Raw genomic sequence first — 17,999 nt, forward strand, 5'->3', positions numbered from 1 at the left:
CCATAAAACACAGGAGATGAGAGAGGAAGATGGGGAAGTAGGAAATGGGCAGAGGGAGGGAGGGAATAACAGGGTGACAGGAACTAGAGTTGTTAATCCAGAATGAACCGTCTGATCAAGGACAGAATCGTGAGAATGGAATGTGAAACTCAACCAAAGTACATTGAAACTTATGTGGCTACCTGCCTTATCTGTTCATCAGCCAAAAGGTTTCTAGGAAAAATCCCAAATCTCCTTTAGCCAGTAGCAAAACCTCAAGCACCCTGGAAAGAATTTTACATAGACTTTATAATGGAACTACCAGAAAGCTCAGGGAACACCGTAATTTGGATGGTAACTGTCCTTTTCTCCAAACAAGTATACTTTGTCCCTCACTCCAAAATCCCCTCAGCACACGCCTTACCAAGCTTTTTGTACAACATGTCTATAGACTCCATGGATCCGCAGAGCAAATCAGTTGGATCACAGAATTAAATTCACTTTGTAATTTTGGGGGTTTTTTTGAGAAAAGTTTTTTTATTTTATTTCTTAAAAGCATATTATAAATGTACATTCTCTTATCCATAGTTAATCATACATATACATATATTTTCTAAAGAAAAAAAGATTTTTAATTCTATTTGGGATTGCTCTTCTATCTTTTCTTCTCCCTTATTTTACAACAATCCTTCTCCTTCTTCTCTCTTTCCCTTCCCTCCCTTCTTCTATCCTTTACTACTTTCTTCTTTCCTCCTCTCCTTCCTCTTCTCTCCTTACCCTTCCTTTCCCCCACTCCTCTCTTCTTCCCCCCTTTCTAACCTTCTCTCCTACTCTTTTTTCCCCTCCCTTTCTTCCTCTCCTTTTCCCTTTCTTCTGTTCCTCTCTCTCCTCCCCTCCTCTTACCCTCTACTCCTCTTTCCATCCTCTCTCTATTGTTGTATTTATTTTCAATCCAAATATTTTCCCTATTGGTGTCCAAGCAGCCCTGATTTTCTATTAATATACACTTTATTTTCAATTTCTTTTCCATTTTACCATTTATACATATATCATCGTGGTTGTACATTTATATAGTAACATTTTTTCTCTTTTTCCCCCCACCATCCCCCTTTTACATTTACAGGTGTCATCTGAGTTTCTATTCCTTTTTTGTCTTCTCTCATTTACCTTTACATTGTCTAATTTATTAATCTATTATCTTTTATTTATATTTCTTTCTAACGATGCATAAAATGGTCCCCATGTCTTGAAATACACCGATTCCTCTATCTTTTATTTTTAATGTTAATCTATTCATTTCTGCACAATCTAAAATCTTCTTTATTAATTCACCTTCTGACGGGATTTTTTCTACCTTCCAATTTTGTGCAAATACAATTCTTGCTGCTGTTATTATGTGTATAATTAAATATGTATCTTCTTTACTACAGTATATCTCTCCAGTAAAATATCCAATTAAAAAGTCTCTGGTTTTAATTCTATACGCTGGTGTAACAAAGCTTCTGTAGATGACTACCACATATGATAATATGATCCCAGCAAGTGCAAACATTTCCAACATTTAGCTGATTTATCCTTAAACATTTTTGCTAACCTTTCTGGTGATATATGCCATCTATAAAACATTTTATATAGTTTTTCTTTATATGCAGTTGCCATTGTTAATTTATAATACCTTTCCCATAGTTGTTGCCATCTCTCTAATTCTATTATATAACCAAAGTTTTTTGCCCATGTTATCATTGTTTCTTTTACTTCTTCATCTTCTAATCTAATTTGCAATAAGTAATTATAATTAATTTTGTTAATTATAATTACTTACAATTATATCACTCCAAAATCCCCTCAGCACACACCTTACCAAGCTTTTCATACAACATGTCTATAGACTCCATGGATCCCCAGAGCAAATCAGTTTGGATCACGGGATTCAATTCACTTTGTAATTTTGGCAGGAGTTCTTAAAATTGCTTGGCACCACCCATCGACTTAACTCCTCCCATTATCCCAGATGAATGGGGTGTGTGAATGCATGAATGGGGTTTTAGAATAATATCTGAGATGCTACATTAACTACCAGCAAGACAATTGGACTGACCTTCCTTTCACAGAATTAGCCTACAAAGGAGACTTCCGGTTTGGCATCACGGCGAGACAGTTGGGGAATTAGCGGGCTCCGATGAGCTCCGTAAAAACCCCGGCTGATGAACCGCTGCTGATGGGTCTGCGGACCAGAACCATCCTGCAAGGACGGGGAAGAAAGAGAGGCACCTCGGACAACCAAGAGGAACAGGCAAGTTCCTCGAAAGTCAGAGGGAACTCTCTGTGACTTGGCGGCGGGGGATGGCAGCCATGGTGGCTGCCATGAAGCTGGGACAACCGGACTAAGTATAGAGCTGGAGAGAGGAGAGGAACAGAACAGAGTTTTTTGAAACTGGGTGAGTGACAGCCAACCCAGGTGTGAAATAACAACAAGGGAATCATCTTTTAATTATAAGAACCCTAATGAGAAATAGTGGCTAAGGAGCGTGGGGGCAAAGAAGATTTTGAAACGTAACTTTAAAGAGACAAATAACCAATAGAAAATTGATTTTTAAACAAACTATTTGGAAACCTTAAACAATTAGAGAATGGTCAAAGGACTGGAAAGAAATAAAGAGATCCTTTTTTTCTTTTCTATTTTTAAATTTCAAGAAAAACAAAGAGAATGGAGTATACACGTGTGGACAAGAAAATGAAAATGGAGAAATAAGACATAGAAGTGGAAAATAAAGAAGATAAAGACATTGTAATTAAATATGAATAAATAACTGAACATGTGAATAGTAATAATAAAAAGGAGGTCTCTAGAGATTATATTGAGATTAACAATAACATAATGATGATTATATTGAGATTAACAATAATATAATGATGATTATATTGGGATTAACAGTGAATGGTAAAAGAATAAAAGGTTGGAAAATATTAAGGAAAATAAAAAAGTCCAGGACTTAGATTATAAAACTATATTGAGATTAATAAATGTGAGAAGAAATATGTTACAGATACTTAGAAATGAAATATGGATTGAAGTTAAAACATATGAGAAATAGACTATGTTAAAAGAAAACATATTAATGGATATGATGAAGCAATTTTTATTAAGATGTTGGGTGATATTATTTGAGGAAATTGATAGCTATAATAATTGGGATACTGTTTAAATATTTATAGAGATTACACTGTGATTAACAGTGAAAAAAATAAAAATGATTACACTGGGGCTAATAGGGAAAAAATAAAGATGATTACACTGGGATTAACAGTGGAATAAAGATGATTACACTGGGATTAACAGTGGAATGATAAAAGAAAAAGTTAAATTAAATTATGTAAAAATAAAATATATTAATGGACATAATGAATCAATTTTTATTAAGATGCTGGATGGTATCATCTGAGAAAATTGATAGCTATAATAATTTGGATATTGCTTAAATACATATAACAATGGTAATAATTTGAACATTTTTCACAAGCAAAAAAGAAAAGAAAATTGAAACAATATAATTATGATTTACAAACAAAAATTACTTAATTGGTGTTTATATAAATGGTATGGTTAAATAAATAGAATTTAGGGAAATAATTGGGAAATTGTATTAAATAGCATTATTTGAATTAAAAACTGTTTAAATGTTAAATTGCTATATTTTTAAGATTAGAGATAAGATTTAAATTTGATAAAGTAATAATGGAATAAAGATTTAATGAGCATTACGTGAAGTAATAAGGAATGTAAGGAAGTTTTAGAAATGGAAATAATTTTGAAATATAAATATGTTTGAACTGTATTGTTAACAGTGAGGATTTAGGGTAAGAATTGTGAAATCCTTGAGGTATTAATTAAATGAGGTATTAATTGAATTACGATTTAAGGTGGGTTAATAGAAGGGTAATTATATTGATTAAGTAAATATGAGTAAACTTTTTCTAAGATGGTATTAGTTGAAATATGTGATTTAAGATTAAGAAATAAGTGTTATGGCAAAATAGAATATATAAAATTTTGTTAAAGATGACAAAAAAATGAACAAATTGATGACCGGATCAGGGGTGGGGTCTAAAATTTTTTACTACCGGTTCTGTGGGCATGGCTTATTTTGTGGGCGTGGCTTGGAGGTCATGTGACCGAGTGGCCATGGCTATGTGTATAGGGACTACTCAGAGGGCTGAAAAAAGTCATTTCTGACAGGTCCTCGCACTTTTGACTGGTCCTCACACTTATGACATCCTCACATTTATGCCCGTGCAGCATTCTTAACAACCACGTCACTCATTTCACAACTGCTTCTCTTCACCATGGTGACAAGATAGGGCAAAAAACGTAAAATGTGAGGACAGTTGTAAGTTCGAGGACTGGTCAAAAGTGCGAGGACCAGTCAAAAATAACTTTTTCAGCCCTCTGAGTAGTCCATATGCACAAAAGGATACAATAGAGAGGGATGAAGGAACGAGAAGAGAGATGGAAGAAGGAAGGAGAGAGAGGGAAGAAAGAGAAGGGAGGAAGGAAGAGAAGGGAAATTAGAGTAGGAGTGAGGGTAAGAAAGGGAGGAAGAGAGGAGGAGAAGGAGAAAGGAAGAGGAAGTAGGGAGGAGAAGAAGAGGGGGGGAAGAGAAAGTAAAAAGGAAAGAAAAGAGAGAGGTGGTAGGTTTGAGGAGAAAGATTGCTGTACAATAAAAAAGATGAAAGGGAAGAAAGGCAACTCCAAACAAATATAAATATATTAAGATAAAGAATGAATTGTTAAACTTTAAAGAATAAAAGAGAACAAATATGAATAAATAGCAATAATTAGAAACACACATACAAACATACAATGTATTTTCTTTGAACAGAGTATTTGGCTGGTTCACAAATTTAAACAGTGTTTAGTCATTTCAATTAAATTTACAATTTCTATATTTCCTTTTTGCCATATTTATTCCTCATCTATTTTTTTAAAAAACCAATATTACCCTTCATCCTCATCTCTAATCTTAATCAAATTCAATTTTCCCTTCTATTCTATATTATACCCCTTCCAATTGTAATCTATTTTTATATCCATCCTCACATTAGTTAATTATGTAATATTACAGTTGTTTAATACTTCAATATTTTAATATAAATCAATTAGTTATATAACTATCTTTTTTGTATATTAATCAATATGAATATGAATATTCCAATTATTTCCATGCAATCCAATTTCTTACAAATCAATTAATTATATTTACCAATAATAATAAATCAAATAATTTCCTCCATATATTCCTCCAAACCACAACTTAACCATTTCTGCTTTCAATACAATATACAATTAATAGTATCTCAATTATTACAATTCCCTAGTTAAATAGAGCTTTTTTTCTTTTGTGTTTTAAAATCTTGAACTCTCCTCTTTTGCCCTAAATTTCCGATTGTTTGCACCTACCTTTTTTGGTGAGGAAAAAGAAAAGAAATCTGCCTCTGCCTAATTTTCCAACATAACAGCCAACAGCCTGCTTTACTTTCAGTTTCGTTTTCAGCTTGATTTGCATAAGGAGAAAAAAAATCTGCTGCAGCAATTTAGCTCTTTGCAGCAAGCAGCCAAGCCCTGCACAAAACAGCTGAGAGCAAATCAGCTGAGAGTCAGGAGGTAGATCTAATCAACGGGCTAATTAGCTTATGCTGAAGCTGAAAGGAGTTGTGTGAAGTTTCCGAAAGATGCCCTAATTAATTAATGAGCCATGAGCCAAACTTCAAAAGAAATACAGTCATTTATTAGGAGCACCATTTCGGCAATATTTGGATGCAGTTAAAACTAATTCCATGTAGATTTACGTTCCCCTATGACCCTGTCTCTCCCCTCCTCCCTGGCCATGTCATAAATCACATTCTCCAATTACCCACTTTGGCTAGCTGTGAAATCCAACACTCTTCTTTTGATTGCAGAAGACAGCATGTATGGAATGTAGCTTGCATTAGGGAAATCAATTAACTCTATCAGTTCTCCCTCCCTCCTGCTCATGGCAACTTGAAAACTTTGCAAGTTGACAAGTTGTTTTTTCTTGCTGTTTGCTTGCAAGGAGGTAACTGCTGTGAGGCACAGGCCAAAGGGTGGGGCCCACCCTTCTTGCCACTTAGCGCCCCCGTTGCCCCCTTGCCTCTTACTGCACTCCTAAGGCATCCCACCGCACCCCAGGGGCGGTACCGCCCACTTTGGGAACCACTGGCTTAACTACTTAACTATTTAACAACCGGTTCTACCGAAGTAGAATCCCACCACTGGGTCTACCCATTTATTTTTGCAGGCACCTGTCTACTCATTTGTTTTCTTTTAACACTGATCAACTGTAGGGCAGCCCTTTGAAGCCCTACGGAAAGAGTTTAAACAGTTTTTTTCCCTCTAACCATCAGCTGGGACTCAGGAGGCAGCAATAGACTGAGAGTGGGGCCAAATAAAAGGTAAGAATAACGCGGGGTGGGTGGGGCAGAACTGGTTCGGTGATGTCATATCGTCATCGCTACTGGCTCGGCCAAACCGGGCTGAACTGGGAAGAACCCACCATTGGACCAGATCAAAGCTCTGTTTCGAAAAGATATAATTTGTGTGTTTGGAAAAAAAAAAAAACTTTTTGCAAAAAAAAAAAAAGAATTAGCGTACAATGATGCCATACATAGCAGTACTAGCTTTACACCTTTCATAGTTCCAATGGGCCAGGATTTTGTGAACATATCAGAGCTTCCCCAAGCCAAGTCACAAACCACCTCATTAGTGAAATGGATTATAGAACTTCAAAGCACCTGGCTGGTAGTCCGCAAAATGCTAGAGGAAGCACAAGAGACTTATAAACAAGCAGATAAACTTTATAAACTTATAAACAAGCAGATAAAAAGCACTCCAAACCAAAAGACTTTAACATAGGCAATAATGTTTATATATCCACCAAATACCTCCAGTCTAGACAACCATCTAAAAATTTAGGCCCGAAGTACATTTGGCCCTTTCCAATTAATAAAGTCATCAACCCGGTAACAGCGCAATGGGATCTGCCCAAATCTTTCAAGCACATTCACTCAGTATTCCACTGTAGTCTATTAAAACCAGCAAGTACTTCTCCTTTATGCCCAACAATGAAGCCATCTCCAAACCCCATTCTAATTGAAGGGGAACAACATTTTGAAATTAAAGAATTTATTAAGAGTTTACTATATTGTTTAGCCCTTGGGCCATATCATAGTGCAGAGTTCCAGACACAAATTATTACTAAAATTTGATAAAAACAATTTAAAATGGAATTGGAATAAAATATGATTTAAAACAAAATTGGAATAAAATACAGTTTAAAATGATAGCTTTGATTAGCCTATAGGCCATATAGGCACAAGGTACAAACACATATCACCAATAAAATCTTATACAAACAATTTAAAATAAGAGTAGGGTAAAATACAATAGTTATAGGATAAGATACAATATAATTTAATACATAAATATATAAAATAGAATAAAATGACATAAAATTATATTTTGGTGTCACCGTTACAAGCTACCCCAATCAGTTCCACGTATTCAGATCTCAACTGAACCATTTTGTTTAAGTACTGTGCTGTATTAAATGTTATTTTCAGGTTCTGGCCGCACATAAAGTAAGTTCTTTTGATATGGGGATCCCAATGGGTGATTCGTTTGGTATATGGACCAAGGTACCTGTCTCTCATCCCCTTATACAAATAACAGTCAAATAGGATGTGAACCAGGTCTTCTACCTCTGCCGCTCCGCAAATGCAGAGAAGCTCATTGTAGGGTATAGAATGGAATCTCCCATATCTGACCATTGTGTCAAGCTGCTCAAATCTCGCTCATGTAAATATCTCCCTAAGATGTTTTGGCAGCTGTAACTTCAAATAGCTGTCTACTTGAAAAGTATGTTTGTATTTGCTCAGCCATTTCAAATTACTCACCTTACTAAGGATAGTTATATCATTTTGTGCTTCTATAGCCTTAATTATTTGGGTAGCTCTTTTTTTGAATTGTTCTCCTGTTACGCAAGAGACAGGAAGGCCACAGATTTTTACAAAAATTGTTACTTTGGTGATCCAGGAGATTTGTGATTGCAATTTTATTTGCTCTAATAAACATAACTTGGGGAGCCTATCAGTCTCCATTTTATTGACTTTGCACCAGTAGTTATATGCTCTAATTTTGTTAAAAAATTTTAATATTTTATTATAACACAATATGACAAACACATAACATACAACATATAAACATATCCTCTTTTTATCCCATGTTTCTTAATGGTCTTCTTTCCGTTTTGTACCTTTCCCCCCATATCTCTCTTACTGTTTAATTTTCTTCATTGTCCCTTTTTCTTTGGTTACATTGTATTTTCTAACACGAATAGCCTTAATTTTATACATTTCTATATATTTGTTATATACATATTTTACATTTTTAGATTCTCCCCTGTATTTATTGTTCTTTATTTCTAGCCTCAAGCCATTCATACCATTTGTTCCAAATTATGTAATAATCTGTCTCTTCTTTTTCTTTAATTTCTTTTGTTAATTTGTCCATCTCGGCACATTCTAAATTTTTTTCTATCACTTCTTCATCTGTTGGTGTCTTTTCCTGTTTCCAATTTTGTGCATATGTTATTTGTGCGGCTATTATGTGTAGAATCAAATATTTTATTTCTTTGGTGTATGTTCTCATGAATATTCCTAATAAGAATGTTTCCGGTTTTCTTTCAATTGGTTGATCTATTATTTTTTCTATCCACTTCTTTATATTTGCCCAAATTTTTTTGCTGCCGGGCACATCCACCATAGATGGTAATATGTTCCATGATTTTTCTTACACTTCCAACACATTGAGGTATTATTTGGGAACATCTTTGCAAGTCTTGTTGGTTGAAGATGCCATGCATAAAACATCTTCAGCTGGTTTTCCTTGTATGCCACGGATAATGTTAGTTTTGAATTTACTGGCCACATTGTTTCCCATCTCTCCAAATCTATCGTACAATTAAAGTTCTGTGCCCATTTAATCATTGTGTCTTTCAGTATCTCCTCTTCCATTTTGTATTGTAATAATTGCTGTACATCCACCAATCAATATCTCTGTTTAGATCCAATTCCAATTCTTGTTTTGATTTCAGTTTTCCTTGTTGTTCTATTACATCTTTATACCTTATTATTTTATTTAGTTCTATTAAGTTTGGGTGTTTTACTGCTTCTATCGGTGAAAGCCAGACTGGTATTTTTGTATAGTGCTATTTTTAAATTTTCAACCAAATTTGTAGTAACGCATTTCTTAATATATGTCTTTTGAAATAACTACGTGTTTTGTATTTTCCATCCCAAAGGAATGCGTGCCATCCAACTTGTAAATCATGCCCTTCTATTGCTAATATTCTTTTATCCCTTAGTTCTATCCATTCTTTTAGCCAAGTTATTCCAGCAGCTTGATAATATAGTTCCCATTCTGGGAGTATTCCTCTTCCTCTGTCTTTTGTATCCTGTAATAATTTAAGTTTAATTTGTGGTCGCCTTCTCTGCCATATAAATTCGGATGTTATTTTATTTAATGTTTCAAAAAACTTTTTTTTCCAATTTTATAGGTATGACCTGAAATAGGAATAAGAGTTTTGGCAAAATATTCATTTTAATGGTGGAGATCCTTCCCAATAATGATATCTGTAAATTTCTCCAATTGTCCAAATCTTTCTTTATCTGTGTTACTATTTTGTCATAATTGTCTTTTTTGATTGATGAGTCCTTTGCCGATAGCCAAATCCCTAGATATTTTATTTTCTTAATTGCTTGAATTTGTATAATGTTGTCCAAATCTTTTTCCTATTCCTTTGTAAGATTTTTAGTTATTAATTTTGGTATGTTTTTATTAATTTTAAGTCCCAACACTTCTCTGAATTCTTCTAATTTCTTAAGTAATTTTGGTCCTGATTCTAGTGGTTCTTCTACTATAAACACCAAATCGTCGGCAAAGGCCTGAACCTTGTATTCTTCTTTCTTTATCTTTAAACCTTTAATTTCTTGATCTTCTCTGACCTTTTTCAAAAGGATCTCCAACGTTAATATATACAATAGTGGAAAGAGTGGTCATCCCTGCCTTATCCTTTTTGTTATGCCAAATTGTTCTGTGGTGTCATTGTTCATAATTACTCTTGCTGTTTGTTTTGTATAGATTTTCCCTATCATTTTGTCAAATGTTGTCCTGAATTGCATAAATTTTAGTTGCCCCATTAAAAATTTCCAATTCAAATTGTCAAATGCCTTTTGGGCATCAAGGAAAGCCAGTGAGGCTTGTTTTTCCGTGTGTGATTCGTAGAATTCTAACGTGTTTATTATTATTCTCATGTTATTTTTGATTTGTCGGCCTAGCAGGAATACATTTTGATCCGGGTGTATATAATTATTCAGAATTTTTTTGATTCTTCCTGCTATAATTGCTGCGAATATCTTATAATCAGTGTTTAGTAAGGAAATTGGTCTGCAATTTTGTATTAGGAGATGATCCATATCTTATTTATTTATTTATTTATTAGTTCAATTTATATGCCGCCCTTCTCCAAAGACTCGGGGCAGCTTACAATGCACTTATAACAATAGCCTTCATTCTTTTGTATATACCTGCTTATTAGGGCTTTTGGCCCCCCATAAGCAGTTGTCAGATCCCTAAAAGTGATACTGCCATTCAAGTGGAGGAAGGGGGGACTTGGATTCAATTTACTAGCATGGCCTGTGTCATCAGATATTTTACAACCTATATCCTGGTGCCAAGGAAGCCTGAGATTCCCTTTACCAGCAGGAATTTATATGATAGCCATGTGGGTTGTCTCACTTTAAAGGGTAGTGGTGGGAATGCATGTTTGTTCGGGTTCTCAAAGGAAATAGTAAAGAAAACATCTTCACACTTGTGTATTGGCTAAAATCTGCATTCTGACTTAAAGGGAGGGGTCTCTACCACTTTAATCCTACTGCTTTGCCTAAGAGTATTCAAATTGTGCTTTAGCTGGATGGCTTTCACTTCTGCTTAATAAAAGAATCCTTTTGAACAACTACGTTTCAAGAGTTTGTACTTTCTTAAGTTGGAAGGAGAGGCGATCCTTACAGCGGTGTTTCTACAAAGTCAGCTTATTGCCCCCACAATTCGGGTCCTCAATTTACCTACCTTGGAAGGATGGAAGGCTGAGTCAACCTTGAGCCTGGTGAGATTTGAACTCGCACTAATTGCAGGCAGCTGGCAGCTAAGTGCTACATAATAGCACTTAGTCCGCTGCACCACCAAGGCATTCTTCTTTGGGAATAATGGTAATTATTGCATCTGTCCAGGTTGTCGGGATTTTTGCATTTTCCAAAGCATTGTTGTATAGTTCTAGCATTATTTCTCCCAATATTTCCTGTGAGTTTTTATATATTTCCACCGGTAGCCCGTCTAGATCAGGTGTTTAATTGTTTTTTTTTGTTTTTTCAGTGCCAATTCAAATTCAAGTTTTGTTATTGGATATTTAATATTTCTTTTTGTTCGTCTGTAATTTTATTCATTTCTGATCCTTCTATATTTTGTTTTACTTTTTCTTCCTCTATTTCTTCCTGATTACATAAATTTGAAAAAAATGTTTGAACAATTTTCTTTTTGGATTCTCTTCTATACTGCATTACCCCATTCTCATCTTTGAGTTGGTATATCATTCTTTTGTCTTTTTCTTTCTTCAGTTTATATGCCAGCCATCTACCAGTTTTGTTCGTGAATTCAAAATAATTTTGTTTTGTCATTTTTACTTTCTGGGCTGATAACTCCTTTTGAGTTATCAGATATATTTTATGTTTGGTTATGTTCCATTCCTCTCTTACTTTTTTATTTTGGGGATCTTCCTGTAATTTGTATTCTGCTTTCTTTAGTTCTTCATATAATTTTTCTTGCTGTTGTCTCCTTTCCTTGTTTTTCCTCTCTATATACGCAATCATCAATCCGCATATATATGCTTTTGTCGTGTCCCAGATGTTTTGTAAAGAGATGTCTTCTTTTTTGTTTGTTGTAAAAAATGATTCCAATTCCTTTTCTAGCATTTGTTTGTACTCTTTATCTCTACATATGTTTTGGTTCATTGTCCACCTCCTGAATCTTTTTTGTCCCTTCCATTTTGTGGTTATTGAATTGTGGTCCGCCCATTCATTTACCCCTATTTCTATTGTTTCTAAACCTGTCCGAATATATGCAGTCATCCAGGCCATATCGATTCTGATCCAAGATTGGTGTGGGTAGGAGTAGAATATATATTGGTTCTTGTCTTCATGTATTTCCCTCCATACGTCTCTCAATTTTAATTCCGATGCCATATTAAAGAATTCTTTTGGTAATATTTCCGTTTTTTATTTTTCTTGTTGCTCTTATAATCTTTTTTAACATCTACTATAGCGTTATAATCTCCAATTAGACAAATATTTTCATATTCTGAATCTATTATTTTCCTGTGTATTTTTTTAAAGAATTCGTGTTGGTTTTTGTTAGGGGTATATATTACTATTAATAATGGTCTTTTCCCCTCCATTTCTAATTCCAGCATTACAGTTCCACTCTCCTTGTCTGCATAGATTAGCTTCGATTTTATCCTTTCTTTTACATAGACAACTACTCCTCTTTTCTTTTTTTGTATCAATGATGTGCATAGTTTTCCTAATTTTGTATTTTCTAATAGTTTTTGATATCCTTTTTTAATATGTACCTCTTGAAGTCATATCACATCTGCTTCCAATTTTTGTAATTTTGTGAATGTTTGTGTTCTCTTCTTTGGTGCATTTAGTCCGTTTATATTTACTGAGAAAAGTTTGATTTCTTCCATTGCCTTTCTTTCCATTGTTTTTTTGTATTCCTTGTCTCCATCCATATTCTTACTTTTGCCCCTTCTCTTTCCTCTCGTTCTTTTTCCTGACTCTTTCTTATTTCTCTTTCTTGCTCCATTTCTTCTATTTGCTCTTCTTCCTGAGTTTTGCTCTGTGTTTCTTCTTTATTTTCCTGTTCCTCTTCCTGTGTAAAGTGCAGATTGTAAAATTCTCTTGCTTTCTCTAGTATACCTACTTTATATTTTTTGTTTTGCCATGTTATTAAAATCCTGTCTGGAGTCAGCCATCTAAACATCACTTTGTACTTAATTAGTTGAGTTGTTAGAAATTTATATTGTTGGCGTTGGTTCCTAATTCTTTGTGCTATTTGTTTTAAAATTATAATTTCTTTGCCCTTGTAAGTCAGTGTTTCTTCTCGTGATTTCTTATATATTTCTGTTCTGTCCCCGTACCACGCACACCCCCCCACAGACAGCCCGGAGTTAATAAGCCACACGACAAAACTCTTTGATGATAAAGCTGGCAGCAACCCAGTGGCTAGCTGCCAATTCAGACTTTACTCACACAAAACAAAGATTAGACTGTAGCATTCTGATAAAACAGGCAGAGTGTCAATAATACAAGGATTAGTCCAAATGCAGTCCGATAAAGCAGGCAAAGTCCAGTACCGCAGAGATCATGGAGTATTTCCAGTTTTTGCTTGTCACAAACTGAACCGGCCACCACACCCACATTTATACCCTGTGGGGTGTGGTCCAGTGATTCAACTAATCTCTGGCACGCCTTCCCTTCTGCTGTGCATGCTTCTCCCTGCACCTCTGTCACGGGTCCAGCCAGCACTTATCTTTTTCATCACTGTCCACCTGTGGCTGCGGGGACGTGCTTGGGTCTGAGCCTATTGTTTGGCCTTCGGTGTCCTCTGGAGGCATTGCCAGAGAGGAGGGTCCTGGAGAGGGAGGCCTTGCCAACTCCTCCCCCTCACTCTCAGAGTCTGCATCTGTCAATAGCCCAGGCTCAGGCAACGGAGCCACAACAATTTCATCTCTAGTTGTTCATTTTGTAAATCTAATATGTACTTCCCTCACCAATCGGTGTCTTCTTATATAATTAGTATGTACACAATAAATTTTGTCTATTTGTCCTCTTATTTCTGTCTTATCTCTTTGTATTATTTTTGACACTATTTCCGCCATCTTTTCTCCCATGTCTTCAACTTTCTCTTCTGCTATGGTTTGGAAGTGCAGGAAATATGAGGCTTTCTCTATTTCCAATATTGCTATCGAGTCTGATAATTCTTTATTTAATTGGAGAGATTTCTGCTCCATTGTCTCCATTTTTGTCTCTACTTGATCTATTTTTGTTTCCATTTTTTAAAATTCTTTGTTCATTTTCTGTTATTGCTTGTAGAATGTCACCAATTTTATCATTCATCCAATTCCATTTTTAATTTCTTTATAGAATATTTTCATTTCTTCATGATTATCCGCAATTTTCTCTTGTGTTTTTAATAGGGTTTCTTGAAGCATCTGGAACATGTTTTGCATACTATTTACTGTCACTTCCAGTTTTTCCTTTTCTTTTCCCATCATATTGACTATTGTTCTCTGATTTAGTGGTGATACCACTATAGGTATGGGGTTTGTAGTTGGTTTTTTCCCTGTTTTAGATATGGTTGTTGTGGTTGACATTTTTAAAGCTTGTGTAAAGTTTTTCCACACTATCATATAATTATTAATCCTTAATTCTTTTTTTTAGATACACGTATTTCTATAATTTTTACTTATTCAAAACAATTTTTTCTGTTTCTTTTTTTTAGCTTACACACCATTACTTTATATTCTATATATATCAACTTAATCTAAGTTCATCTATTATACAATATATTTAAATATTAATTTACAGTATATTTAATCAATACAATTTATTTAATTACTTTTCTTCTAATTCTATTTGTTTTTTATATGCTACTATGATTCACTTAATGTCTTATTCATTCATTCAATAATTCTTTATACTCTATACCATTCCACTCTTTCAATCTCAGTAAAATAACAATATGATAATTAAATATAAATTTAATACATTACTTTTTCTTACTTTACTACTTATGTATGCGTAGATAGATAGTAGATAGATAGATAGATAAATAGATATGTGTTTTATTTTTATTTTGTACTTCTTTGTCAATTTTTTCCCTTCTCACATTTAGCTTCTGGTTGTAATTTTCTGCCATGCTGTTGCATTAGTCTCTTTCTGTCTCTTTCAAATCTTTAGCTCCACCCTCAAGTCCATCTATCCATTTTTCGTCTTTTCTTTTTGCTTTTTATATCTCAGTTTTTACAATCACCAGTCACAATGTAAGTTTCTCAGATTTTTCAAATTTAAGTTTCTAAGTTTCTTCTTAGCCTCGTGAAATAGTTTTGGTTTCTTCAGTTTTTTTTCAACCTTTGTTTCCCTCCTTCCCAGGGGTCCTATCTCCGCCACTAATCTTCCTCTCCTTCTGTTGTTTCACTCTCTGGGATCCTCCTCCGCTCGCACTAACTTCTTTTCCTGTCTGTCTTCTGCAGCGCTCCCTTCCGATTCTGTTGCCGCTTTATTGGACTTGTCTTGTCTGTCCCTTTTGCATCTCCCTGGTTCCGCACCTCCGATTCTTCGGGTTTTTTTCCTGCTCCTTCTTATGGACCCACTTCATCTGCCACTTGAAACTGTTTTTTCCACTCTTTGCTTCCACTCTATACAGCCGCCATTGCTCCTGGTCCACCTTGCAGGCTGACTTCTTCTCCACCAGTTTTAAGGAATTTGTCCCTTGTCCTCCCAAATGATTGCATGTCGTCCGGTGGCTTCAGATCATCCCCTTTTATTTCCCGATGTCTACATGATCGAGAATGCCCTAGAAGGGCTCCTGGTAAAGCTTTTTTGGGGTTTTGGTTATGGCGCCCCCTTCCCTCATCCTCTTCACAATGACGTCACCACCGGAAGTCTATATGCTCTAATTTTGGATAGTGCATGAATTGTACGAGTTCCCAGTTCAGCTCTAACTGCTGTAGCAGATGTTCTTGGATCTACACCAAAAATACATCTCAAATGCTGGGACTGTGTTTGTTCTGGGACTGTGGTTGAATATAGACCCCAAACCTCTGCTCCATGTAAGAGAATAGAGAATAGAGGTAACCTTAGCTTTGTATACTTTAATAGGGCTAGGGACCAGGGTTAGGTTCTACTTACCTTTACTACCCATTCGCAATGGGATTGTGCATGTATGTTTGCTTTACTCATGCGCGTGCGCACCTTGCTTTGCTCGTGCATGTGCGCGCCTTGCTTTGCTCACCCACAAGTGCACCTTGCTTCTGATGACATCTGGGGTGGTGGGCAGGGCCTCCCACTGATTTTACTACCGGTTCTTGCAAACCGGTCCAAACCGGGGGCAACTCACCACTGTTAGGGACCCTGGGTAACTATGGTTCTTTAGTTTAAGCAGTAAATTCAAAGGAGTTTGCTCTGAATGTACTCCGTTGATGATGGGAAGCCCAATATCTAGTCTTAAAAGGTTATGCCTAAATATACAAAGGTGTTAACCTGTTCAATTGGTTCACCATCTAATTGCCACCTATGTTGCCAAACACCATTATTTTCGATTTAGATTTACTAATGATTAGGGAGCTATCCTGGCAATAAGAGCTGAATCTTCTTAGTAGCATACATAATACTACTAGTGAATATGATAATAAAATCATATCATCAGTATAAAGCAAGCTGTTACAGTAAGTATTTAGGATCATCGGCATGTGTACCATGGGATCCTTCATTAACCCTGTGTCAGGCTTAATGAATTCAACATACATATAATATGTATAAATCCCAAACATTTTAAGGCTTATCAGGATATTTACTGTGAAATTTCTGTAAAAGTTTCAGAGCTCTAACATCTCGCTCATTCACCCATTCTGATTGAGATGACGGGAAATGTTTCCAAGCCACCAAGTACTGTACTCTACATCTATGTTTTCTGGAATCAAGGATTTCTTTGACCTCAAAATGTTGTTCCCGTTCAATGAGAAGTGGAACCGGAGGGGGGGTCTGGTCTGGACGAATCGAGGAGGTATGTACAGGTTTCAGCAAACTAACTTGGGTCACTGGGTGGATTCTCCGGAGGATTTTTGGTAGCTCTAACTGTACCGTGACCGGGTTTACAATTTGCACAAAGGGAAATGGTCCAACATATTTACACCCAAGTTTTTTCGACTTTTGGGTAGTTTGTAAGTACTTAGTGGAGAGGAAAACCCTATCACCTACTTGGTAATCATTTGGCGTAGTCTGTTTCTTATGGGCTTTATGAGCCTCGTTTAACACTTTACGAGCTACAGGCCAGGTAACCTGAAGCTGTTCAATCCAATCTACCAAGGATGGAATTTGAGGTTTTTCCTGTGGTAACTCTGGGATAGGCATGAAGTCCTGACCTGACACCACTTTGAATGGTGTAAATCCAATACTGCTGTGTATGGAGTTATTATAAGCCACCTCTGCAAACGGTAGTAAATCTGCCCAGTTACCTTGCTGGTAATTTACATAATACCTGAGGTATTGTTCCAACACTGAGTTAGTCCTTTCACAAGCTCCATTAGTCTGAGGATGGTGAATGGAGCTTAGCCCTTGGGCAGAGCCTAACAAGCTCAGGAATTCCGTCCAGAAGTGGGAGGTGGACTGAACCCCTCTATCGGAAATTATTCATTCTGGAACCCCATGTAACCTATAGACATGTTGAATAAACAGTTTAGCCAATGTATTTGCCAAGGGAATCTTGGAAAAGGGTACAAAGTGTACTTATTTGGAGAACAAGTTCATAATGAGGGGTGTACCATCAGCACGGTGGATGGGAGGGGCAGATATGGCGGGAGCAGGAGACCATATCATGTGTCGGGGGTGCGCACTCGCTGTTTGAGAGCTATTGCGCGCCCCGGTCTCCAAGGCTCCCCTCGGATACTAGGTGGCTCAGATACTCAGGACCTGGGCCTTCGGCTGATGCTGTGCAATGCCAGGTCCATGGTAAATAAGGCCCCCCTCATTCACGATCTTATACAGGAGGGGGGAGCGGACCTGGCGGGTATTACGGAAACCTGGTTGGGCCCGGAGGGAGGGGTCCCTCT

At 36.0% G+C, this 17,999-nt stretch overlaps 1 protein-coding gene across 6 annotated transcripts in view; it reads right to left on the bottom strand.

The window, feature by feature from the left end:
• GABRA2 (gamma-aminobutyric acid type A receptor subunit alpha2) overlaps positions 1-17,999 on the bottom strand; it is a 331,422-nt gene that overhangs the window by 87,582 nt on the left and 225,841 nt on the right. The gene's annotated exons all lie outside the window — the stretch shown is intronic.

Source organism: Pantherophis guttatus, chromosome 8 (assembly GCF_059756535.1).
Source record: "Pantherophis guttatus breed Tessera chromosome 8, ASM5975653v1, whole genome shotgun sequence".
Classification (NCBI taxonomy): domain Eukaryota; kingdom Metazoa; phylum Chordata; class Lepidosauria; order Squamata; family Colubridae; genus Pantherophis; species Pantherophis guttatus.